At 42.6% G+C, this 26,868-nt stretch overlaps 1 protein-coding gene across 1 annotated transcript in view; it reads left to right on the forward strand.

The window, feature by feature from the left end:
- The window catches only part of GALNTL6 (polypeptide N-acetylgalactosaminyltransferase like 6), a 2,887,171-nt gene that overhangs the window by 1,288,431 nt on the left and 1,571,872 nt on the right, over positions 1-26,868 (forward strand). The window lies entirely within an intron of this gene.

The following is a 26,868-nucleotide window of genomic DNA, read 5'->3' on the forward strand; positions in this document are numbered from 1 at the left end:
AGAAAATCACATTGTATGACTTTTATATATTTGATTTGCCTTTATTGCATGACATAAGTATGTTTGTTTGCAATTTCAGAGGTTAGACATTTCCTGTAGTTCTTGAACTTGTTTAATGGTGGCAGATGTTGTTTTTACTGGTGATGTGCAATTTTAGTCTTCCACTAAGCATGGTGTTTTGTATTTAGCCTCCAAAGTCCTAATTTGGCTTAATCTGACCATAGTACCTTCTTCCATATGCTAGCTGTTTCCCCTACATGGCATGCGCTAAAAGATACATTCATCAGATAAGACCAAAGTAGACATTTTAAGTTAATGCAAAATGCTTTGTGTGGTTGAAAGCAAACATTGCACATCACCCTGAAAACAACATCCCCACCATCAAGCATTTTGGCCGCGGCATCATGCTGTGGATATGCTTTTCTTCAGCAGGGACAAGGAAGCAGGTCAAAGCTAAATACAGTGGGAATGCAAAGTATTCAGACTCTGTTAGGGCTAGCGGAACGCACCGAGTAAATAAAGATGTTTATTATTATTGGTGCATTCGCAGCCTGGGGTCCACCGTGCAGGAAGAACCTGCTGCTAGTGAATGGTGGCACTATTTGGCGGTATAGGCTAGCTCTGTTACTTCACAGAGTAGCCGTGGAAGGAAAGCACTGTGCCTGTTAGACTCACAGGAGCACAAGCTAACTGCCGAACTGATAGCAGTCAGTGGTCATGCAAGCACACAATCTCCTCAAAGGAGGTGCCGGTATTCTAGGGGCTTATTTCAGCCGGGTCCCTGAATACAATCACACCAACCACACTGGCGCAAAGCACATAACTTGGATTGATACTAGCACATGGCCGTGCAGTCATGTGAACCTTTTATAGCTGCAGCAAGTACAGGACCTTCCTAGAGGACCAATGGGATTTGCTGCAGTATCTAAGCATGTGACCCTTGATCTCCAACGAGAGATCTTACCCTGGGCATGCTCAGAAGGGGAAAAGCAGTATTTAGTCCCAAAAACGTCTGCTTGCCGCTGCCCAGTACTGGCTACAATGGCAGAAGCTGGTACAGCAGCAGTAACCCTTTACACAGAGTCAGACTGAGCGAAACGCTGGGACCGACATCTCCGCTGAGCAGACTTCACTGCGGCAGGAAAAGAATGGGAGACCGCAGCAGAGATGGCCTGAGATTCCCCCTTTGCAGAGGCGGGAACTTGACCCCTAACAGACCCCTTTAAATTTTGCACTCTTTGTTTTATTGCAGCCATTTGGTAAATTCAAGAAAAGTTCATTTTTTCTCATTAATGTACAGTCTGCATCCCATTTTGACTGAAAAAAAGGAAATGTAGAACATTTTGCAAATTTATTAAAAAATTAAACAACAAAAATGAAATGTCACATGGTCAAAAGTATTCAGACCCTTTGCTCAGTATTGAGTAGAAGCACCCTTTTGAGCTTTTACAGCCATGAGTCTTCTTGAGAATGATGCAACAAGTTTTCACACCTGGATTTGTGGATCCTCGGCCATTCTTCCTTGCAGATCTTCTCCAGTTCTGTCAGGTTGTATGGTAAATGTTGGTGAACAGCCATTTTCAGGTCTTTCCAGAGATGCTCAATTAAGTTTAGGTCAGAGCTCTGGCTGGGCCAGTCAAGAATGGTTACAGAGTTGTTCTGAAGCCACTTATTTGTCATTTTATCTGTGTTCTTAGGGTCATTGTCTTGTTGGAAGGTGAAACTTCGGCCAAGTCTGAGGTCCAGAGCACTCTGGAAGAGGTTTTCATCCAGGATATCTCTGTACTTTGCTGCATTAATGTTTCCTTCAATAACAACTAGTCATCCTGTCCCTGCAGCTGAAAAATACCCCCAAAGAATGATGCTGCCACAATCATGTTTCACTGTTAGGATTGTATTGGGCAGGTGATGAGCAGTGCCTGGTTTTCTCCACACATGCCTCTTATAATTATCACCAAAAAGGTCTATCTTTGTCTCAACAAACCTAAGAATCTTATTTCTCATAGTCTGGGAGTTCTTCCTGTGTTTTTTAGCAAACTCAATTCGGGCTTTCATATGTTTTGCACTGAGGAGAGGCTTCTGTAGGGCCAATCTGCCATAAAGGCCAGACTCGTAGAGGGCTGCAGTGATGGTTGACTTTGTGGAACTTTCTCCCATCTCCCTACTGCATCTCTGTAGCTCAGCCACAGTGATCTTGGGGTTCTTCTGTACCTCTCTCACCAAGGCTCTTCTCCCATGATTGTTCAGGTTGGCTTGACAGCCAGGTCTAAGAAGTCTTCTGATGGTCCCAAACTTTTTCCATTTCAGGATTTATGGAGACCACTGTGCTCTTAGGAATGTTGAGCACTGCAGAAATTGTTTTGTAACCTTGGCCAGATCTGTGCCTTGCCACAATTCTGTCTTGGAGCTCCTTGGCCAGTTCCTTTGACCTCATGATTCTCATTTGGTCTGACATGCACTGAGAGCTGTGAGGTCTTATATAGGCATATATGTATGCCTTTCCAAATCAAGTCCTATCAGTTTAATTAAACACAGCTGGACTCAAATAAAGGAGTGGAACCATCTCAGGAGGAGCACAAGAAAATTAACAACATGTGACTAAACTATGAGTGTCTGAGCAAAGGGTCTTAACACTTATGACCATTTGATATTTTCTTTTTTAATAAATTTGCAAAAATTTCTACATTTCTGTTTTTTTCAGTCAAGATGGGGTGCAGAGTATACATTAATGTGAAAAAAATGAACTTTTTTTAATTTATCAAAGGGTTGCAATGAAACAAAGAGTCAAAAAATTAACAGGGTCTGAATACTTTCCATACCCACTGTATATAGAAAGAGAGTGAGAATGAGGCCATGTTCACATATTGAGTATTTGGTCAGTATTATACATCAGTATTTGTAAGCCAAAATCAGGAATCGAACAATCAGAGGAAAAGTATGATAGAATTATGTGCACCACTTAATATTTGTAAACCAAAACCAGAAGCTGGAGAAAAATGCAAATATGAAATACTAGCCAAATGCTGAATGTGTGAACGTGGCCTGAGAGTGTGAGTGAGGAAGAGAGAAAGGTAAATTGTATTTTAATGTTGTTTCTAAATTATATCATTTACAACTAAAGTGTGGTCTCTTTTCTTTAAATTTCCACATATTTATTTGTTATTTAGCATGCATGTGCATCCAAATATGTATAGTGTGCCTGAGAAAAGCAGCAGTTTAGTTCCCAACTGAATCATGATCAATTTAACCCTCCATTAGGTGCATCTGATCTGACAGGCACAGCTCAATTAGTTTTGTTTCTCTCTCCTCTCAAAATTATCAGAAAATCTCCCCCTCCCAGTTATTTCCTGTCTTTACATGCTGTTTGAAACTTGATCTTTTGCAGTGTTACAGCAGGCCTTCTGGAGAGCAGAAATGACCTTTGTGGCTTTCAGGCTCACTGCCCATGAACTTGTCTCACAATGAGTGAAGACTTAAGCCCCCATCACACTAAGCGAGGTCGCTAGCGAGATCGCTGCTGAGTCACAAGTTTTGTGACGCAACAGCGACCTCAGTAGCGATCTCGCTATGTTTGACATGTAGCAGCGACCAGACCCCTGCTGTGAGATCACTGGTCGTGTCGGAATGGCCTGGACCTTTTTTTGATCGTTGAGGTCCCGCTGGGTAGCACACATCGCTGTGTTTGACACCTTACCAACGACCTCGTTCACACAGGACGTCCCTCATCGAGGTCTGAATCGTCATAATAGCTGCCATGTGACAGGGTCACAACGACCAACGACACGACACAACGTCGTTGGGAAGATCTCACTGTTTGACATCTCACCAGCGACCACATAGCGATGCAGCAACGATCCCTGACAGGTCGTATCGTTGTCGGGATCGCTTTAGCGTCGCTAAGTGTGACGGGGCCTTTAGGGGTAGAGAGTGGCATTTCATCTCGAAATGAAGAGGAAGAATGTAAAGTGATTCAGAAAAAGAACATTATGGTGAGGAGACTGAAACAGATGAACAAGATTCAAATTACACCTATTATTTGGGCAGAGATAAAAAAAGCAAGTGTAGCAAGAAGCTGCCCAAGAACAAACAAAATTGTAGGGAATCACATAACATTCTCACTCACTTTTATGGAGTTACTGGAAGAGCTAAGAATTCCAAAACTGTACTTGAGTTTTGGAAATACTTATTTACTGATGGCATTCTGGAAACTATTGTTAGATGCACATATAAATATATTGACACCATCAACTTATGCCCAGTGAGGAGAATATCTGAGCTGAGCCCTTATTTGGATCTGGTAGCTGACATATGGTTTTCTGATTTTTTATTTAATTGATATTTAAAAAACAAAGAAGGTGTCATTTGTTGGAACTGTCAGAAAAAATAAAACACAGTTGCCCCCAGATTTTCTAAATGTAAAAGGGAAAAATTCAATGCAGCAGTATGTTTGGCTTTAATAAAAGGAAGGTTTTGGTGTCCTACAGCCCACGCGAGAAGAAAACATAAATCTGGTCTCTTCTCTTCATGATGATGACACCATTGATCCTGAGTCTGGAGAGGAAAAGAAACTATAGGTGAACACTTTTTATAATTTAACCAAAAGCGTTGCTGATACTGCAGATCAAATGTGCACCACTTACAGCCTTAGCCAAAACACCAAGCGGTGGCAAATGTTCATCTTCTTCACAATGTTGAATGTGGTGGGTATCAATTCACAAGTGATTTACCTTGGCAATCAACAGGAGCCACTGCACAGATGAATTTACTTCAAAACATTGGCTAATGGATTGGTGAATGGAAAGCTACACTGAATAGTAATCAAGTAGCATCTAAGTTCATTGTCAATACTTTTTGTTTCCTAATTTTAATGTTTAGTAATAGTCATGTAATGAAAGCTGGAGAGTATTTGGCGGTAGTTGAGAAATGTGGCACGTTTTGTTTCAATATGTTTATAGTTATTAAAAAAAAAATTTAGCATCTGATTTTGTGTACTCTTGTAATACATCTGTATGAAGGTCAATGATTACTTTTAGAATCCTGAAATTAAGATAATTAGATATAATAGGTGGTTTTATAACCTGTGCCTGTAAAGGTACCGTCACACTCAGCGACGCTGCGGCGATATAGAAAACGAGCCGACCTAAACTAGATCGCTGGAGCGTCGCTGTTTAGGTCGCTGTAGAAATGTCAAACACAGCAACTCAAGAACGATGCAGGAGCGATCCAGTGACGTAACGGCGACTCACTTCTCGTTCTCGCTGGTTGTTAGCTCCATGTCAAACAGCCAGAGTGTACCGACTGGCTAGAAGGAGACGCTATGCTCGTTGCTGGCGTCGTTGCTTTTGATGTCAAACATGACAATACACGCCGACCTGGCGACGAAATAAAGTTCTGGACTTCTAGCTCCAACCAGCGATGGCACAGTGGGATCCAGATCGCTGCTGCGTGTCAAACACAACGAGATCACTATCCAGGACGCTGCAACTTCACGGATTGTTGTCGTTCTCTTTGCAAAGTTGCTGAGTGTGACGGTACCTTAAGGTGTACTGCACCTGAACTCTGGAGTGCCAAAAATGCGCCTGACGGAGGATTATTGTAAACCTGTCACTTTAAATGCACAGTCTGATCTTTCAGCAGCATGTTGTTTTGCTGGAGAAGCTGAACAGATATAGGTATGTGTAAAATGTTGCAACATAGTTACTTCTCATTCTGGGCTTAGCAGTTAAGTATGTGTTCTAATCACAATCCATATTATTGTTTTGATGGACATCTATGTGAGCTAATTTTTAAGTGGAAAGCTGTAAATCACTAATTAGGATTACCACTTTGAATGATAAGCCCAAAGTGAGTAGCAGTTTCAATAATTAAACTACACATTATACTGAATCTGTTAAGGACTGACCTGAGTTGGAGCAGTGATATTGCAACCACTAGGGGCAGCATTGGCAGGTAGCATCATCAGGATATAGCCAGAAGTCATTACATTGAGCACCAGTAGGATCTTGAGGAAAAGTGGTAATCATAGTCAGGATATAGCCAGAGGTCAGTACATGGAGCAGCAGTATAGTTGGGAGGATAAGAAGGTAATATAGTCAGGATATAGCAAGAGGTCAGTACATGGAGCAGCAATAGGATCTTGAGGATAAGCAGCAGGTGGGAAGAAGCTAGACTAAAGGCTGGGAGCTCAATAATCTCAGAAGGAAGGTAGTGCTGTGCCAGGTTTAAGTAGGGTGCTAAATAAGGAGATCACGGGGTGAGCCAATCATGAACTTGGGGTGGAGACATCAGGAACTCAGTTTGGAGACATAAGAAACAATACAGGTACTAGTGTCATGTTCCCAATGGCAGGGAATTAAACACATAACACGGGCAAAAACAGGACGAGCTCTAGGGTGATGGAACCTGAGCTGACCGCGATCCTGAACCTCAACACTCAACTAACAGCAGCCGGGGAACGTTCCTGGGGGGACTCTAGACGTCTCGCGCCAGCCGGAGATCTAGCTACCCCTATCAGAAGAATCACAGACCTATCTTGCCTCCAGAGAAATATTCCCACAGAAATAGCAGCCCCCCACATATAATGACGGTGAAATGAGAGGAAGGCACAAACGTAGTTATGAAAACAGATTCAGCAAAATGAGGCCCGCTTAAGCTAGATAGCAGAGGATACAAAAGGTGAACTGCGCGGTCAGCTTAAAACCCTTCAAAATACCATCCTGAAATTACTTGAACTCATGTGCCAACTCATGGTACATGAGTGGTAATTTCAGCCCACTAGAGCAACCAGCAGCAGAGAATTACATATCTGCAAGCTGGACAAAAAACATGAAAGCAAACATGAAACAGGGAAATCCAGACTTAGCTTGTTTTGAAGGCCTAGGAGCAGGTAGCAAAGGTAACAGAGACACAATGATACATTGATAGCCGGCAAGGGAATGACAGGAAGGCCAGGTTAAATAGGAAACACCCAGCCTCTGATGGACAGGTGGAAACCAGAGACCGCAACCCACCAAAGTCACCCAGTACCAGTTGTAACCACCAGAGGGAGCCCAAAAACAGAATCCACAACAGTACCCCCCCCTTGAGGAGGGGTCACCGAACCCTCACGAGAACCCCCAGGGCAATCAGGATGAGCTCTATGGAAGGCGCGGACCAAATCAGTCGCATGAACATCAGAGGCGACCACCCAGGAATTATCCTCCTGACCATAACCCTTCCACTTAACCAAATACTGGAGTTTACGTCTGGAAACACGAGAATCCAAGATCTTCTCAACAACATACTCCAATTCTCCCTCCACCAGCACCGGAGCAGGAGGCTCAACCGAAGGAACAACGGGCACCTCATACCTCCGCAATAACGACCGATGGAACACATTATGAATAGCAAACGATGCTGGGAGATCCAAACGAAAAGATACAGGGTTAAGAATCTCCAAGATCTTATAAGGACCGATGAACCGAGGCTTGAACTTAGGAGAAGAGACCTTCATAGGGACAAAACGAGAAGACAACCACACCAAGTCCCCAACAAGAAGTCGGGGACCCACGCGGCGACGGTGATTAGCAAACTGCTGAGCCTTCTCCTGAGACAACTTCAAATTGTCCACCACCTGATTCCAAATCTGATGTAGCCTGTCCACCACCACGTCCACTCCAGGACAATCCGAAGGCTCCACCTGACCAGAGGAAAAACGAGGATGAAACCCCGAATTACAAAAGAAAGGAGAAACCAAAGTAGCAGAACTAGCCCGATTATTAAGGGCAAATTCGGCCAGTGGCAAAAAGGCAACCCAGTCATCTTGATCAGCAGAAACAAAACACCTTAAATAAGTTTCCAAGGTCTGATTAGTTCGCTCCGTCTGGCCATTCGTCTGAGGATGGAATGCAGACGAGAAAGACAAATTAATGCCCATCTTAGCACAAAACGTCCGCCAAAATCTAGACACAAACTGGGATCCCCTGTCAGAAACGATATTCTCCGGAATCCCATGCAAACGAACCACGTTCTGAAAAAATAAAGGGACCAACTCAGAGGAGGAAGGCAACTTAGACAAGGGTACCAAATGAACCATCTTAGAAAAGCGGTCACACACAACCCATATAACGGACATTTTCTGTGAGACAGGGAGATCTGAAATAAAATCCATGGAAATGTGCATCCAAGGCCTCTTCGGGATAGGCAAGGATAACAACAACCCACTGGCCCGAGAACAGCAAGGCTTAGCCCGAGCACACACTTCACAAGACTGCACAAAGGTGCGCACATCCCTTGACAAGGAAGGCCACCAAAAAGACCTGGACACCAAGTCTCTAGTACCAAATATTCCAGGATGACCAGCCAACACAGAAGAATGGACCTCGGAGATGACTCTACTGGTCCAATCATCCGGAACAAACAGTCTTTCTGGTGGACAACGATCAGGTTTATCCGCCTGAAACTCCTGCAATGCACGTCGCAAGTCTGGGGAGACGGCGGACAATATTACCCCCTCCCTAAGGATACCAGTAGGCCCAGAGTCTCCAGGAGAGTCAGGCACAAAACTCCTGGAAAGAGCATCTGCCTTCACATTCTTTGAACCTGGCAGGTATGAAACCACAAAATTGAAACGATAAAAAAACAACGACCAACGAGCCTGTCTAGGATTCAGACGCCTGGCAGACTCAAGGTAAATCAGATTTTTGTGATCAGTCAAGACCACCACACGATGTCTAGCACCCTCAAGCCAATGACGCCACTCCTCAAATGCCCACTTCATGGCCAAAAGCTCCCGATTACCCACATCATAATTGCGCTCGGCGGGCGAGAATTTTCTAGAAAAGAACGCACATGGCTTCATCACCGAGCCATCGGAACTTCTCTGTGACAAAACCGCCCCCGCTCCAATCTCGGAAGCATCAACCTCAACCTGAAAAGGAAGTGAAACATCTGGTTGACATAACACAGGAGCAGAAGAAAACCGGCGCTTAAGTTCCTGAAAGGCCTCCACAGCCGTAGGAGACCAATTAGCAACATCAGCACCCTTTTTAGTCAAATCAGTCAAAGGTTTAACAACACTGGAAAAATTAGTAATGAACCGACGATAAAAATTAGCAAAACCCAAGAACTTCTGAACAGATGTAGGTTGTGTCCAGTCACAAATCGCCTGAACCTTGACGGGATCCATCTCAATAGTAGAAGGAGAAAAAATGTACCCCAAAAAAGAAATCTTCTGGACTCCGAAGAGACATTTTGAGCCCTTCACAAACAGAGAATTGGCCCGCAGGACTTGAAACACCTTCCTGACCTGTAGAACATGAGACTCCCAGTCATCAGAAAACACCAAAATATCATCCAAATACACAATCATAAACTTATCCAGATATTCACGGAAAATATTGTGCATAAAGGACTGAAAGACTGAAGGAGCATTAGAAAGTCCAAAAGGCATTACCAAATACTCAAAATGGCCCTCAGGCGTATTAAATGCGGTTTTCCACTCATCACCCTGCTTTATCCGCACAAGATTATACGCACCGCGAAGATCTATCTTAGTGAACCACCTAGCCCCCTTAATGTGAGCAAACAAATCAGTCAATAATGGCAATGGATACTGATATTTGACTGTAATCTTATTCAGAAGGCGATAATCTATACAAGGCCTCAGGGAACCATCTTTTTTTGCCACGAAAAAAAAACCTGCTCCCAGAGGGGACGAAGATGGACGAATATGTCCCTTTTCCAAGGACTCCTTAATATAATTCCGCATAGCAGTATGCTCTGGCACTGACAGATTAAATAAACGACCCTTAGGGAACTTACTGCCAGGAATTAATTCTATAGCACAGTCACAATCCCTATGAGGAGGGAGCGAATTGAGCTTAGGCTCCTCAAAAACATCCCGATAGTCAGACAAAAACGCAGGGACCTCAGAAGGAGTAGATGAAGCGATTGAAATCAGAGGTGCATCATCATGAACCCCCTGACATCCCCAGCTTAACACAGACATTGTTTTCCAATCCAGGACTGGATTATGAGTTTGTAACCATGGCAGCCCAAGCACTAGTACATCATGTAAATTATACAGTACAAGGAAGCGAATCACCTCCTGATGAACGGGAGTCATGCGCATGGTCACTTGTGTCCAGTACTGCGGTTTATTCATAGCCAATGGTGTAGAGTCAATTCCCTTCAAAGGAATAGGAACTTCCAGAGGCTCCAGACTAAAACCGCAGAGTTTGGCAAATGACCAATCCATAAGACTCAGGGCAGCGCCCGAATCCACATAGGCATCGACGGAAATGGATGACAGTGAAAAAATCAGAGTTACAGACAAAATGAACTTAGACTGCAGAGTACTAATGGCAAAAGATTTATCAACCTTTTTTGTGCGTTTAGAGCATGCTGATATAACATGAGCTGAATCACCACAATAAAAACACAATCCATTTTTCCACCTATAATTTTGCCGTTCACTTCTGGACTGAATTCTATCACATTGCATAGTCTCAGGTGCCTGTTCAGAAGACACCGCCAACTGGTGCACAGGTTTGCGCTCCCGTAAACGCCGATCAATCTGAATGGCCATAGCCATAGACTCATTCAGACCTGTAGGCGCAGGGAACCCCACCATAATATCCTTAATGGCCTCAGAAAGACCATCTCTGAAGTTTGCAGCCAGGGCGCACTCATTCCACTGAGTAAGCACCGACCATTTCCGAAATTTTTGACAATATACTTCCGCTTCATCATGCCCCTGAGAGAGGGCTAATAAAGCCTTTTCAGCCTGAATCTCCAGGTTAGGTTCCTCATAGAGCAATCCCAGTGCCAGAAAAAACGCATCCACACTGAGCAATGCAGGATCCCCTGGTGCCAATGCAAATGCCCAATTCTGAGGGTCGCCCCGCAGGAAAGATATTACAATCTTGACCTGCTGAGCAGGGTCTCCAGAGGAGCGAGATTTCAAAGAAAGAAACAATTTGCAATTCTTCCTGAAATTCAGGAAGGTAGATCTATCTCCAGAAAAAAACTCTGGAATAGGAATTCTAGGTTCAGACATAGGAGTGTGAACAACAAAATCCTGTATGTTTTGAACTTTTGCAGCAAGATTATTCAGGCTGGAAGCCAAACTCTGGACATCCATGTTAAACAGCTAAGGTCAGAGCCATTCAAGGTTTAAGAGGAGGTAAGAAGCAGCTAGACAGCAATTAAGGGCTAGGCAGCAAAACTCTGAGGGAAAAAAAATAAAATAAAAATTTCCCTTCAACACTTCTTTTTCTCCTGCTTCAGCCCAAACAATTAACACTTTGTGGGCCGGCTATACTGTCATGTTCCCAATGGCAGGGAATTAAACACATAACACAGGCAAAAACAGGACGAGCTCTAGGGTGATGGAACCTGAGCTGACCGCGATCCTGAACCTCAACACTCAACTAACAGCAGCCGGGGAACGTTCCTGGGGGGACTCTAGACGTCTCGCGCCAGCCGGAGATCTAGCTACCCCTATCAGAAGAATCACAGACCTATCTTGCCTCCAGAGAAATATTCCCACAGAAATAGCAGCCCCCCACATATAATGACGGTGAAATGAGAGGAAGGCACAAACGTAGTTATGAAAACAGATTCAGCAAAATGAGGCCCGCTTAAGCTAGATAGCAGAGGATACAAAAGGTGAACTGCGCGGTCAGCTTAAAACCCTTCAAAATACCATCCTGAAATTACTTGAACTCATGTGCCAACTCATGGTACATGAGTGGTAATTTCAGCCCACTAGAGCAACCAGCAGCAGAGAATTACATATCTGCAAGCTGGACAAAAAACATGAAAGCAAACATGAAACAGGGAAATCCAGACTTAGCTTGTTTTGAAGGCCTAGGAGCAGGTAGCAAAGGTAACAGAGACACACTGATACATTGATAGCCAGCAAGGGAATGACAGGAAGGCCAGGTTAAATAGGAAACACCCAGCCTCTGATGGACAGGTGGAAATCAGAGCCCGCAACCCACCAAAGTCACCCAGTACCAGTTGTAACCACCAGAGGGAGCCCAAAAACAGAATCCACAACATACTAGTATAGTGATTTAGCAATAAACTGTCTAGTGAGCTAAATAGCTAGGAGGGAAGAACTGCTGCCTGGTGCAAAAGAACTGCTGTGTTCGAATCCACACAGAATTTTTCACCAAAAACTTATATATCAATTTGTTCCACTTTCATGAAAGATTTTCAAAATACTCACCCTATTTGCATGGATGACATTGCCAGCAGTTCGCATACCCGAACATGTTTTCCCATTTCCTTACAATGATTACACAATTTCCAATTACTTTTTCTAATTTAATTATTATTTTCTTAAAAAAATGACTAGCATTGAGTAATGAAAATAACAAACAATACATCCTAATCTACTGATCTCCCTGAAACTCCTCTGGTACCGCTGTTAGCATTCCCGCTCCAGTTTCTCTGCTTTTGCTTCATATGTAAGGGGGGCACGTGACCGCTGAAGCCTATCGCTTGCTTCGGTTATCAAATGCTGCCCAACTCCAGAAGAAAATGCACATAGAGGAGTGTCTAATGAGAAACACCTTTGAATGTCATATTCAGCTTAGCTACATCTGTATGAACAGTACTTTTAGGTCAACTAATTTTAATAGTAGAAATATAGAGTAGCAGGGAATCCATTAGTTGGTAATCAAAAAATTCAGTATGACAATTAGTATACAGAAGGGATATTCCTACTACACTTACGTTACAAAGAAGAAGCCCTGGTGGCTGATTCACAATAAAGTTTCTATCTAATAGTGCAAATTACAAGCCTCTTCTCTCATTACACAAGGCAAACTAACTGCATCCTGCTCTCATGACTACAGTAAATTGCAGGTCTCGATCTGGTAATTAGTATTGCATACTAACCCCAATCTGGTGTCTACTGAACATTATGAGCGCTAATTTGATGCATAGTATATTTTACTATGTTCTCATGTGAAATATGTTCAAGCTGATATGCAAAATTCATTGGAGATTATATAAACATTCATCTATTTAAACTGTTAATAAAAGCAAACCTGTAAGGCCCATACTATATAATCATCCAGTCTTCATTACATTGCACTCAGCTTTGTTTAGCAGCCTTATGTTCTGAGAATGTGGTCAATAGTGGTAATAAATTTGGGACTTTGCAAATACAGGAGCAGATCTATTACGCTAAGCTACCATGTGAGCATACCAGGGTGATTGAAATAAGAAAATTATATAGTGCCATGTAAAAATAATTCAAAAAGTTGAATTTTTGATAAACCATACACAAAACAGTCTATTTAGTTAAGGACCATGTCATGTAACAATCTATTCAGTCTTTATTCCTTCTGGTGCAGTACAAAACTCTAGAGGGAAATTATTAATAAAAAATTCTTAATTTTCTTAACTCAAAAATACACATGAAGACCTTATTTTTTAAATCAAAAGCTGTTAAAAAAAATAAAATAGCAGCCAAAAACATTTTAATTTGACTTCCACTCTTGTGTTTCGTAAAAAAAATTATAGAAATACCCCAGAACAGTCTGATATTTCTACCCCATGAACTGAAGTCTGGGTCCAGTTGCATCATACTTGCAACTGTCTCATTGATCTTGACTGATACATTTTGCATTGCTTAAAGGGGTTGTTCTGTCTCATGCTACAAGTCTGCTGTCAGTCGATGTAACTGCAGACTTGTGAACCCTTACATTGTGCACATTGCGCGATGTGAGGATTTGCGGTGCCAGTGCTGGGACCTGTAGACATATAACTGCAAGTATGCGATAGGAGTATTCCCGGCCACATTCCGAATAGATGGGCATGGCCTCACTCAAAGTAAGTGTTTTGAGGCTGGAAACAGTCTAGGCAAAATGTGGCCAAAAATATCACATTGCATACTTGTGGTGACATTACCGCCGTTCCCAGAACCGGCACTGGAGAATCCTCACAGTTCATAGTGTTAGCAATGTGAGGATTCAAAGGTTTATAGTCATAGAGAGGGACCGCACACTTGTCATTTAAGACTGGATCACCTTTTAAAGGGAATCTGTCACCTGAATTTGGCGGGACCGGTTTTGGGTCATATGGGCGGGGTTTTGGGGTGTTTGATTCACCCTTTCCTTACCCGCTGGCTGCATGCTGGCCGAAATATTGGATTGAAATTCATGCTGTGTCCTCCGAAGTACACGCCAGCGCAAGGCAATATTGCTTGTGCAGGCATGTACTCCGGAGGACAGAGAATGAACTTCAATCCAATATTGCGGCCAGCATGCAGCCAGCGGGTAAGGAAAGGGTGAATCAAACACCCGAAAACCCCGCCCATATGACCCAAAACCGGTCCCGCCAAATTCAGGTGACAGGTTCCCTTTAAAGCGTTTGCCCAAGACTGGATAGGTTAACCTGCCTCAATGCAAAATAATATTTACAGCGGCTTTCTTTGTAATTGATTTGCCTTACCTCATCTGGCATGTTCCTACAGTATGTGACACATTATCACTCGAGAGAGGAGTGGTGGGATGGATAATATTCTGTCTTCTCAAAGAATGAATGGGTTAATCCATTCCAGCTTGATACATGCAGCCTTCCCCAGCAATTTTACAGAAAATGAAAAGAATTTTAAGAGCAGTTTGAAAAAAAAAGTTATTGATGGACAACTTCATTAAAGGGGTTAACCTGTGTTGCAGTGAAATTTTGCAGTCACTCTATGTGAGTATATACTACAGAATCCTTACAGAACTCACACATGCTGTCAGGAGTTTTTGGTGTTGCTATCAAGACTGGGTGATCATGTGCCCACAAGTATGCAACTTGTATACATGCGGTCAAACACCTAGTAGATGCTCTGGTCCTCACTCAATACAAGTGAATAGAGCAAGGCTGAGCATGTCTAGTCTGAATGTGGCCAGTAGCATGCAACCTGCATCCTAGCAGTCATGCGGCTGCCTGCTTTTACTGGCACCTCCAGAGAAACAGCTTGCGGTGCGCTTACTATAAGGATTCAATAATCTGCAGTCACACTGAGTGACTGGAGACTTTCACAGTAAGACAGTAACCTGTGCACCCAACAGTCATGATCTTGGATACATGTAATTTCTTAGTGCCCTTGTTCCTTAAAGGGGTTGCCTGGCCTTAGGCTACAAGTATGTAGACACTCTATGTGACTGAAGATTTGTGAATCATCACATCACACACCCTGCATCCTTCAGGCCACATTCTGAATAATCTGTGACCTGCTTTGCTCAACACACATGAATTAACCCCTTCACCCCGAAGCCTGTTGTAAACTTCCTGACGAGGCCATTTTTTTAAATTCTGACCACTGTCACTTTATGAGGTCATAACTCTGAAATGCTTCAATGGATCCTGGTGATTCTGAGATTATTTTCTCATGACAAATTGTACTTTATGATAGTCGTAAAATTTCTTCGATTTGACTTGCATTTATTTGTGAAAAAAATGGAAATTTGGAGAAAATTTTGAAAATATTGCAAGATTGTATGCCCTTAAATTAGAGAGTCATATCATTTAAAATAGTTAAAAAATAACATTACCCACATGTCTGCTTTACATTAGCACAATTTTGGGTTAAAAATTTCTCATTTTTACAACAAAATTTGCAAAACCATTTTTTTTAGGGCCCACCTCACAGTTGAAGTGACTTCGAGGGGTCTATATGACAGAAAATGCCCAAAAGTGACACCATTCTAAAAACTGCACCCCTCAAGGTACTCAAAACCACATTCAAAAAGTTTATTAACCCTTCAGGTGCTTCACAGGAATTTTTGGAATGTTTAAAAAAAATTGAACATTTAACTTTTTTCCATAAAATTTTTACTTCAGATCCAATTTATTTATTTTACCAAGGGTAATAGGAGAAATTGGACCACAAAAGTCGTTGTACAATTTGTCCTAAATACGCTGATACCCCATATGTTGGGGTAAACCATTGTTTGGGCACATAGCAGAGCTCGGAAGGGAAGGAGAGCCATTTGACTTTTCAAAGCTGGAATTGAGATCGGACATCATGTCGCGTTTGGAGAGCCCCTGATGTGCCTAAACAGTGGAAACCCCCCACAAGTGACACAATTTTGGAAAGAAAACTACCTAAGGAACTAATCTAGATGTGTGGTGAGCACTTTGAACCTCCAAGTGCTTCACAGAAGTTTATAATGTAGAGCTGTAAAAAAAATCATATTTTTTTCGCAAAAAATGATATTTTTGCCCCAAATTTTTTATTTTCCCAAGGGTAACAGGACAAATTGAACACCAAAAGTTGTTGTGCAATTTGTCCTGAGTACGATGATACCCCATGTGTGGAAGTAAACCACTGTTTGGGCACATGGCAGAGCTCGGAAGGGAAGGAGCACCGTTTGACTTTCCAATGCAAAATTGGCTGGAATTGAGATTGGATACCATGTCGCGTTTGGAGAGCCCCTGATGCGCCTAAACAGTGGAAACCCCCCACAATTGACACCATTTTGGAAATTAGACCCCCTAGGGAACTAATCTAGATGTGTGGTGAGCACTTTGACCCGCCAAGTACTTCACAGAAGTTTATAATGTAGAGAAGTAAAAAAAAAATCATTTTTTTTCACACAAATCATTTTTCGCCCCAAATTTATTATTTTCCCATGGGTAACAAGACAAATTGGACCCCAAAAGTTGTTGTTCAATATGTCCTGAGTACACTGACACCCCATATATGTGGGTAAACCACTGTTTGAGTGCATGGCAGAGTTCAGAAGGGAAGGAGCGCCTTTTGACTTTTCAATGCAAAATTGGCTGGAATTGAGATCGGAACCCATGTCGCGTTTCGAGAGCCCCTGATGCGCCTAAACAGTGGAAACCCACCACAAGTGACACTATTTTGGAAATTAGACCCCCTAGAGAACTAATCTAGATGCGTGGTGAGCACTTTGAACTGCCAAGTACTTCACAGAAGTTTATAATGTAGAGCCATAAAAAAAGAATCATTTTTTTTCACACGAATGATTTTTCGCCCCCAATTTTTTATTTTCCCATGGGTAATAAGACAAATTGGACCCCAAACGTTGTTGTTCAATTTGTCCTGAGTACGCTGACACCCCATATATGTGGGTAAACCACTGTTTGAGCGCATGGTAGAGCTCGGAAGGGAAGGAGCGCCTTTTGACTTTTCAATGCAAAATTGGCTGGAATTGAGATCGGAACCCATGTCGCGTTTCGAGAGCCCCTGATGTGCCTAAACGGTGGAAACCCCCACAAGTGACCCCATTTTGGAAAGAATACCCCCATAAGGAACTTATCTAGATGTGTGGTGAGCACTTTTAACCCCAATTTTTTCACTAAAGTTTAGAATGTAGGGCCATAAAAATTAAAAAATCATTTTTTCTTTCCACAGCTTTTAGCTTTTAGCTTTTAGCCCGCAATTTTTTTTCCCAAGAGGAACAGGAGAAGTTGTTGTCCAATTTCTCCTGATTACGCTGATACCGCATATTTGGGTGGGAACTACTGATTAGGCGCACAGCAGAGCTCGGAAGGGAAGGAGCGCCATTTGGAATGCAGACTTAGATGGATTGGTCTGCAGGCATCACGTTGCATTTGCAGAGCCCCTGATGTACCCAAACAGTAGAAACCATCAACAAGTGACCCCATATTGGAAACTAGACCCCCCAAGAAACTTATCTAGATGTGTTGTGAGAACTTTGAACCCCCAAGTGTTTCGCTAAAGTTTATAACGCAGAGCCGTGAAAATAAAAAATATATTTTTTTCCACAAAAGTTATTTTTTAGCCCCCGGTTTTGTATTTTCCCAAGAGTAACAGGAGATATTGGACCCCAAAAGTTGTTGTCCAATTTGTCCTGAGTACACTGATCTTCCATATGTGGGGGTAAACCCCTGTTTGGGCACACGGAAGAGTTCGGAAGGGAGGAGCACTGTTTTAGTTTTTCAACGCAAAATTGGCTGGAATTGAGATCGGACGCCATGTCGAGTTTGGAGAGCACCTGATGTGCCTAAACAGTGGAAACCCCGAATTCCAACTGAAACCCTAACCCAAACTCTCCCCTAACCCTAATCCCAACCATAACCCTAACCACACCCCTAACCCTAATCCCAACCCTAATCCCAACAGTAAATGTAATCCAAACCCTAACTTTAGCCCCAACCCTAACCCTAACCCCAACCCTAACCCTAACCCCAACCCTAACCCTAACTCTTACCCTAACCCTAACCCTAGCCCTAACCCTAATGGGTACATGGAAATAAATACATTTTTTAAAATTTTATTATGTTTCCCTAACTAAGGGGGTGATGAAGGGGGTTTGATTTACTTTTATAGCATTTTTTGGCGGATTTTTATGATTGGCAGAGGTCACACACTAAATGACGCTTTTTGTTGCAAAAAATAGTTTATGCATCGCCACATTTTGAGAGCTATAATTTATCCATATTTTGACCCACAGAGTCATGTTAGTCTTGTTTTTTGCGGGACGAGTTGACCTTTTCAGCGTTACCATGTTTATTTATATCCACCTTTTTGATCGCGTGTTATTCCACTTTTTGTTCGCCGGTATGATAATAAAGCGTTTTTTGCCTCGTTTTTTATTTATTTTTTTGCGGTGTCCACTGAAGGGGTTACATAGTGGGATAGTTTTATAGAGCCGGTCGTTACTGAAGCGGCGATACCAAATATGTGTACTTTTATTGTTTTTTTTTAAATTTACATCAATAAATGGATTTGTTGGGAAATTTATTTTTTTCTTTATTTGGGGATTTTTTTTGTACATTCTATTTTTTTTTTACTTTCTAACATTGTCCCAGGGTGGGACATCACTGTATTATATCAGATCGCTGATCTAACACTGCATAGCACTGTGTCAGATCAGCGATCTGACAGGCAGTGCAGGAGGTTTTCCGGCACCTGCTCTGAGCAGGCGCCAGCTAGCCACCTCACTTCATGACCCGGAAGGAATCCCGTGGTGATCTTGGATCTGGGGACTCCTTCTGGATCACTGGAACAATGCGATCGCATCGCGTTGCTCCGTGGGAGAGCTCAGGGAGCCCCTGTCCCTGCGCGATGCCCCCTCTATGTCGCTGTCACTATTGACAGCGGCATCAGATGGGTTAAATACCCATGATTGGTGCTAGCACCGATCGTGGGCATTGCTGCGGGGTGTCAGCTGTCATATACAGCTGACACCCGCACACGATCGCCACGGCACTCACTGTGAGGCCAAGCGATCGTGCCGCCACACTAGTACTGCGGTTTGCGGGAACTCAGTTCCCGCAGAGCAGTACTATTACGGCACATGTCAGGAAGGGGTTAAGAGAGGCTGTGCCCATCTACTTGGCACATGACATCATGTATGTAAATCTCATACTTGAGGTAACGCGACCACCGTTAGCACTGTAGAGTTCTCAAAGCCCACAGTGCATAGATGTGAGGATTCACCAGTCTGCCACCAGAATGACCGCAAACATGTTGCTGTTAGGGTTTGCGGAATGCAACGAATATATTTATTGATGTGATTGGTGCGTTCGCAACCCGGGATCCACCGTGCAGGAAATATCCTGCCGCTAAGTAAATGGCGGCACAATATGGCGGTATTAACCAGCTCTGTTAGCTTCACAGAGTGGCCGAGAAAGCAAAGCTCTGTGCCCTGTTAACTCTCACAGAGACACCGGCTAACTGCCCAGAAGAGAGCAGTCAGTGGTCATGCATGCACACAACACTCCTCGCCGGAGGTGCCAGCATTCTAGGGGCTTATTTCAGCCGGGTCCCTGAATACTCTCATACACAATCTCCTCGCCAGAGGTGCCAGCATTCTAGGGGCTTAATTCAGCCGGGTCCCTGAACACATTCTCGCATATGACCACAGTGGCGCAAAGCATGTAACTTTAGAAGATACTAGCGCATGGCCGTGCGGCCATGCAAGCCTTAAATAGCTGCAGCACGTACAAGACCTTCCTAAAGAGGACCAATGAGAGACTGTTACAGAGCCTGCATACCTACAGGACCTTCCTAGAAAGTCCAATAGATTCGGCTGCAGTACCTGAACATGTGACCCTCGATCTCCACTGAGAGATCTTACCCTGGGCATGCTCAGTGTGTGCAAAGCAGGACTTAGTCCCAGAAAAGCCTGTTCACCGTAGATCAGTGCAGGGTACAATAGCAGAGCCTGGAGAGGCAGCAATAACCCTTTGCACAGAATCAGACTCAGTGAGACGCTGGGACCGACGTCTCCGCTAAGCAGGCTCCACTGCAGCCGATGGAGAATGGGAGACCGCAGCAGACACGGATCGAGATTCCCCCAGTACAGCAGAGGAAATTCGACTCCTAACAGTTGCCTATAGCTGGATAACCCATTTAAAGTCCTAATAGCCCAATTGCCACATAAATAGATGATAACACTGTAAGTGGACTAGTGATATCTGTGGGATACATTTTTCATTGGTGGTCAACTGCTTCAAGCTATGCTTCAGTGTAAACTAACCTGGATCAAAGCCTAATCTGAATAACTCTACTTCTGAAATGATATTTAATAGTTTACAAACATCTGTTAATTTACCAGCAGCCAGGAGGCTTTAATTTTCTTTTTAATTACAGCCTCTTTTACAAATGTACCTTCTTATGTTACTATTATGCACAAGAGAGCAATGTTTTTCTGCAAGAGATACTTAAAGTATATCGTATTTTTCTGGAAACCTTTATTTTCAATGTTCTCATATTGTAATTTCCCTAATTTACATCAATGTAGCAAAGAAAGCTATTATGGCCCTTGTACAGGCTGATAACACAAGTGTAGCTGGAATGCATTGCTTCTTCAATTTGTCTTTACAGATAGGCAATGACCTCTTGCAGTGTTGTTATTCTATTAGTATTAAAACAGCAATTGTTAAAAATTATGCAATTTAACCTGATACATTTCTTATAGGTTTGAGGTTCAAAAGAAATACAATAATAATTTTTAAGTGCTGAAATTGCTAGAGGATTTTAGAAGCATACATCTAAATACAAGACTTAATGAATCATAGTTGAATACTCGGTGGTACATGATATGCAGTAATGAGCAAGATTTTCCCCAAGAGAATCCAGGCATATAGCTCTGCAATGATTTAGCATAAGCTGGGAACACAGCCGGATAGGTTTAGTGTACTGTTCCATTTCATTTCGGAATCAGCTCTCAGATTTACTCCACGCTTGTTCTTATTCTGTCCTAATTTTATAGCTGTGAAAAATCTCATTTTGTGTCCTTGTATTCACCTTTCGCTTCTTATATTTCTCATACACCATTAGGTTCTGCTCATGGTTTTGCATACCCACATTCATTCATCATCTTTCTGACATGTTTGGTAAATGCAGCTTTAATGCTTGTCATTACAGTGATTCTTAGATAAATAGGGCAATATTCAATTTTTATAAATATCACAGTGCATATATTATAACACAATGTTAAAGGGATATTTCTGTTGTTTCTTTTAGGGCTTGTGCAGACTAGCGTATTATAGGTCTGAGTGCGATTTGACGAAACACTCGGATCAATGTTATTATATGGTGCAGTTGTCACGGATGTGTCAGAGGCTGCAGACCGTTGCACTGAATCTGTTTGCAGAAGGTCTCTGTAGTTTGCTTTGCAGATGAGTGGCCACCTCCCCTGGTGCTAAAGGCTACACCTGGACTTCAGTGCTGATATACTTCCTGCTTGCTGCTTGCAAGCGAAGGTGATATTTTCGATTTGCATTTCCCTGTTGAGGCTTGGAACAGTAGCTGTCGGCTATCATCCTTTTTGTAATTTGGATGACATTGGTGTTTCTCTCTGATTCTTCTCAAGCCCTTGTTTAATTTGTCTATCCCAGTTGTCTTTAGTGGTAGTGAGGGTTGACTAGCGCTCATCCTGTCCTCCCTGATGCAGGGCTTATTGCCGGGGTCATGCAGGGATTAGGTATCCTGCTTGGTGATGGTGGCGGAACCTATATAGGGATGATAGGACAGACAGGGTGACTCCACTCCCCCCTTCCTCAGTGTTTGGTTCCCTTTCCCTTATCCCTTTGTGATGCACTTAGTCTGTCCTACACTGTGAGTGAAAGCCGTGCACATATTTGATTATTTCCTTGGACCAAGCTAGTCCAGGGAAAAACTCAACTATGTAAATCAATGAGTCCATGAAAAACTTTGGACTGCACTTATATGACATCTCAGTGCGGTCCAATTTTCATGGACTGACAGAATGGAGATGATGGAGATATTTTTTTCTCCATCTTCTCCTCATCTGTGAGAAATGAATCACACTATGATTAAATTTTGATTTGCATAAATGACTTGATTATCTCCAATAAAAGAATATACACTCACCGGCCACTTTATTAGGTACACCATGCTAGTAACGGGTTGGACCCCCTTTTGCCTTCAGAACTGCCTCAATTCTTCGTGGCATAGATTCAACAAGGTGCTGGAAGCATTTCTCAGAGATTTTGGTCCATATTGACATGATGGCATCACACAGTTGCCGCAGATTTGTCGGCTGCACATCCCAAAGATGCTCCATACAAGGCAGGATGGATCCATGCTTTCATGTTGTTTACGCCAAATTCTGACCCTACCATCCGAATGTCGCAGCAGAAATCGAGACTCATCAGACCAAGCAACGTTTTTCCAATCTTCTACTGTCCAATTTCGATGAGCTTGTACAAATTGTAGCCTCAGTTTCCTGTTCTTAGCTGAAAGGAGTGGTACCCGGTGTGGTCTTCTGCTGCTGTAGCCCATCTGCCTCAAAGTTCGACGCACTGTGCATTCAGAGATGCTCTTAGGCCTACCTTGGTTGTAACGGGTGGCGATTTGAGTCACTGTTGCCTTTCTATCAGCTCGAACCAGTCTGCCCATTCTCCTCTGACCTCTGGCATCAACAAGGCATTTCCGCCCACAGAACTGCCGCTCACTGGATTTTTTTTCTTTTTCGGACCATTCTCTGTAAACCCTAGAGATGGTTGTGCGTGAAAATCCCAGTAGATCAGCAGTTTCTGAAATACTCAGACCAGCCCTTCTGGCACCAACAACCATGCCACGTTCAAAGGCACTCAAATCACCTTTCTTCCCCATACTGATGCTCGGTTTGAACTGCAGGAGATTGTCTTGACCATGTCTACATGCCTAAATGCACTGAGTTGCCGCCATGTGATTGGCTGATTAGAAATTAAGTGTTAACAAGAAGTTGGACAGGTGTACCTAATAAAGTGGCCGGTGAGTGTATGCTCGCATTACCTGAGTCTTATGAAATGTTATGGAAATGCAGTAACATTCACATTGGTGGGGTTAAGGACACAAAATCTCAAGGCAGGGTATACATTTAAATGACAAAAAATACAGTATATAGTCAAAACCATAAAAAGGAAATTCTAAACCATCACAGCTATATATACCAATGGACAATATAAAGGACAACTCGGCAAATACAATTATGAAATGAACGAAAGAACCAAAAAAATACCGAGATGATGTCCAGTAGTATAATTAAATAATGAAATTTATAGAAAATATATAGCAACATAGGGTAGAGGGAGAACAAAATACCAAAAAAGGGGGGCACTGTACCAGGGGACGACAGAGTTAGTTGCACAAATGATGTGGTAACATGTGAAAATTAGATAAAATATTTGATGACAAATTAATATAGCCAAATGATTGCTCATGTATATCACAATACCACAGTTAAAGTAAAATTACTGCAATGATAATGTAACCAGTGTGTTAATATGTGGGGTTAAATAGATCAATAAAGTGCTGGTGCAGACATTCTAGTGGCCAAAGTAGCTACTGCATAATCAAATAGAGGTACAACATGGTTGTGTGCTATAGACTTATAATAAGTCACAAATATGGCCACATAATAATTACCTGTGATAAGTGTAGATGACGTCCCCACGTTTCGGCATCTGCCTTCATCACTAGAATGTCTGCACCAGCACTTTATTGATAAATATTTTATCTAAATTTCACGTTACCACATAATTTGTGCAATTAACTCTGTCGTCCCCTGGTACAGTGCCCCCCTTTTTTGGTATTTTGTTCCCCCTCTACCCTATGTTGCTATATATTTTCAATAAATTTAATTATTTAATATACTACTGGACATCATCTCGGTCTTTTTTAGGGTTCTTTCGTTCATTTCACATTGGTGAGGTTCAATATTTAGATAAAGTAACTGATGAAAAAAACAATTTCCTTCTTGTTTACAAAATACAATAAAAATATATTTACTGATACACCATATTGTCATTTAATGAATTGTTTACTTTATCAGCAGTTTGTCATGATGACATGTCCATGTTTACATTGGATTTCAATATTTTTGCCTTTGCAACAATGTTTAAAAGGAAGGCTGGGTTATGAATACAAAACCATCACCAACCTTTTATTCAGGAGGGTAACATGTTCACAATGATGATCTTATATATTCTGTCAGAGTTGGCATATGGGAAAAAAATGATCACTTTATTCAGACTTCAGTCACAGGAGCAGAGCCACAATGACAAACTGCCAAGTAGCATTCCAGCACCATTCAGCACGTGCACAGTGTGAAGGTGAAGCTAAGACCAATACCATTTAATTTACTGAGCAAAAGACATACTGATAGAGAATTTATTTTAAGAGACCCAATGGGGACAGTGATTATAATGTCTGTAAAGAGCTGTAGAATTAATGGTGCTATATAAGCGGGTAAAATAAATAAATAAAATGAGCCAGATAATATGATGGTGACTTGTGAGGACGCATTTCTTTAGCAATTGGCAATGCATTCATGAATAGTCCCTTCACAAAATATGACTTACATATGCATTATATGTTGTGTCCCTAGCTTTCATGTGGGCTCGCACACTGAGTCTACATCTTTTCCTGCAGATGATGGCTGATTTAATCAGCCATCATGTAACTTTAACAGTTGGTGCCAAGCAGAGCTTTGCTTGGCTGTTAACCTGTAAAATGCTGCTGCCAGTCTCTAACAGCTGTATTTAACACATGACAACAGGGGGTGTGTAATTCCATGCACCGATTGCCGCACCTATGACATGATCATGGGGTGGTGATGGGTTGCCATGACAGCCGGAGGTCTGCTGAAGTCCTCCGTACTTGTTGAGACGATTCTACTGTCAAAGCTAGCCTGTGGCGTTCATAGGAGACCGTGATTTTAGCTATACATGGCAGTGCTGATGCATTGCTATGTATAGTACAAGCAAATAGATGATCGCAGCTTCAAATCTATTAAGGGGACTATTAAATATCTTAAAAAGTTAAATTCACCCCTCTTTTGCCCCATTAAAAATAAAACAAAAATAAAACATATTTAGTGTCACTGTATTCATAATAGTCTGATCTATCAAAAAAGATAAATTAATTCAATAGGTACTGTATTTTCTGGCGTATAAGACGACCCCCCAACTTTTCCAGTTAAAATATAAAATTTTCTTAAAAGTCGGGGGTCTTTTTATACACCGTGTGTCATCCTACAAGGCAGGTGCGAACCAATCTGCATATGGTGGGGGGAGTAGTCCCAATGATAAAGGGAGGGGGCATCTCACAGGGAAGGTGTAAGTGGAGTATCCCCCTATTACTTCATTGTGGCATCGATGCTCTCTGTGGGTCTCTGTGCTGGGGCAGTGGTGGTTCCTCTTTCAGCAGTGTGGGGCTCTATGCTGGGGTCGCGGCTCCTTTTTGTGCAGTGTGGGGGCTCTGTACTGGGGGTGGCGGTGGCTCTTTGTGCAGTGTCGCGGTACCACCAGCATTTCCTCAAATCCTGGAGGCCCCGGCCGCTCCATTTTTGTGATGTGGTGGCCTCTGGGAATATAGCAACTGGGGGCGGTGTAGGCTCAGTTTCAGATCTTGTCTCCCGAGATCTCGGGACGAGATCTGAATCTGAGCATGTGCCGCGCCCCATTGCCCATTTTTCCAGAGGCCACTGCATCGCAGCAAGTGAGCTGCTGGGGCCTCCGGGCTTTGAGGAAATGCTGGCAGAGCCCCGACGCTGCACAAAGAGCCACCACGCCCCAGCACAGAGCCTCCACTCTGCTCAAAGAGGAGCTGCCGCTGCCGCCGCCACCCAGCACAAAGGCCCGCAGAGAGCATCGCTGCCACAATGAGGTAATAGGGGGACACTCCACTTACACCTTCCCTGTGAGAAACCCCCTCTCTTCATCAGCGGGACCACTCCCCCCCACCATATGCACATTGATCCGCACCCGCCCTATAAGACGACACCTGGCATATGAGACGACCCCCGACTTTTAAGAAGATTTTCAGGGGTTAAAAGGTAATCTCATATGCCAGAATATACTGTAAATGGCATAGCAAGAAAAAAATCCAAAAGCCAGAACAGAATTGCTTTTTTTATTGCAACAACATTGCGATAAAATACAATAAGAGACGATCAAAACATTGCATCTATCACAAAATGGTATCAGTAAAAATGTCAGCTCAGTGTGCAAAAAACAGGCTCCACACAGGCTCCGCACAGCCGCAAATTTAAATCTTTACAGGTTTTGGAAAATGGCAACACAAGCAGCAGTTTTGTTTGTTTTTTTATTTTAATTTTTCTTTCACCACTTAAAAAATAAAAGCTATACATGTGTGGTATCTGCAAAATCATACTGATCTTGAGAATCATGTTGCTAGGTAAATTTTACCATGTAGCACACATGTTAAATAACCCCCCCCAAAAAAAAAAAAAGATTGTGAAATTGCCCTTTTTTTTTAATTTAATGCACTTGGAATTAGTTTGACACTTTCCAGTGCATCACATCATAAAATGAATGGTGTAGTTTAAACTTGTCCAGCAAAAAACAAGCCTCCTGTTGTCTATGTGGACAGAAAAGTAAAAAGCTGTGGCTTTTGAAAGAAAGGGAGGA

Source organism: Ranitomeya variabilis, chromosome 1, assembly GCF_051348905.1.
Source record: "Ranitomeya variabilis isolate aRanVar5 chromosome 1, aRanVar5.hap1, whole genome shotgun sequence".
Taxonomy (NCBI): Eukaryota; Metazoa; Chordata; class Amphibia; order Anura; family Dendrobatidae; genus Ranitomeya; species Ranitomeya variabilis.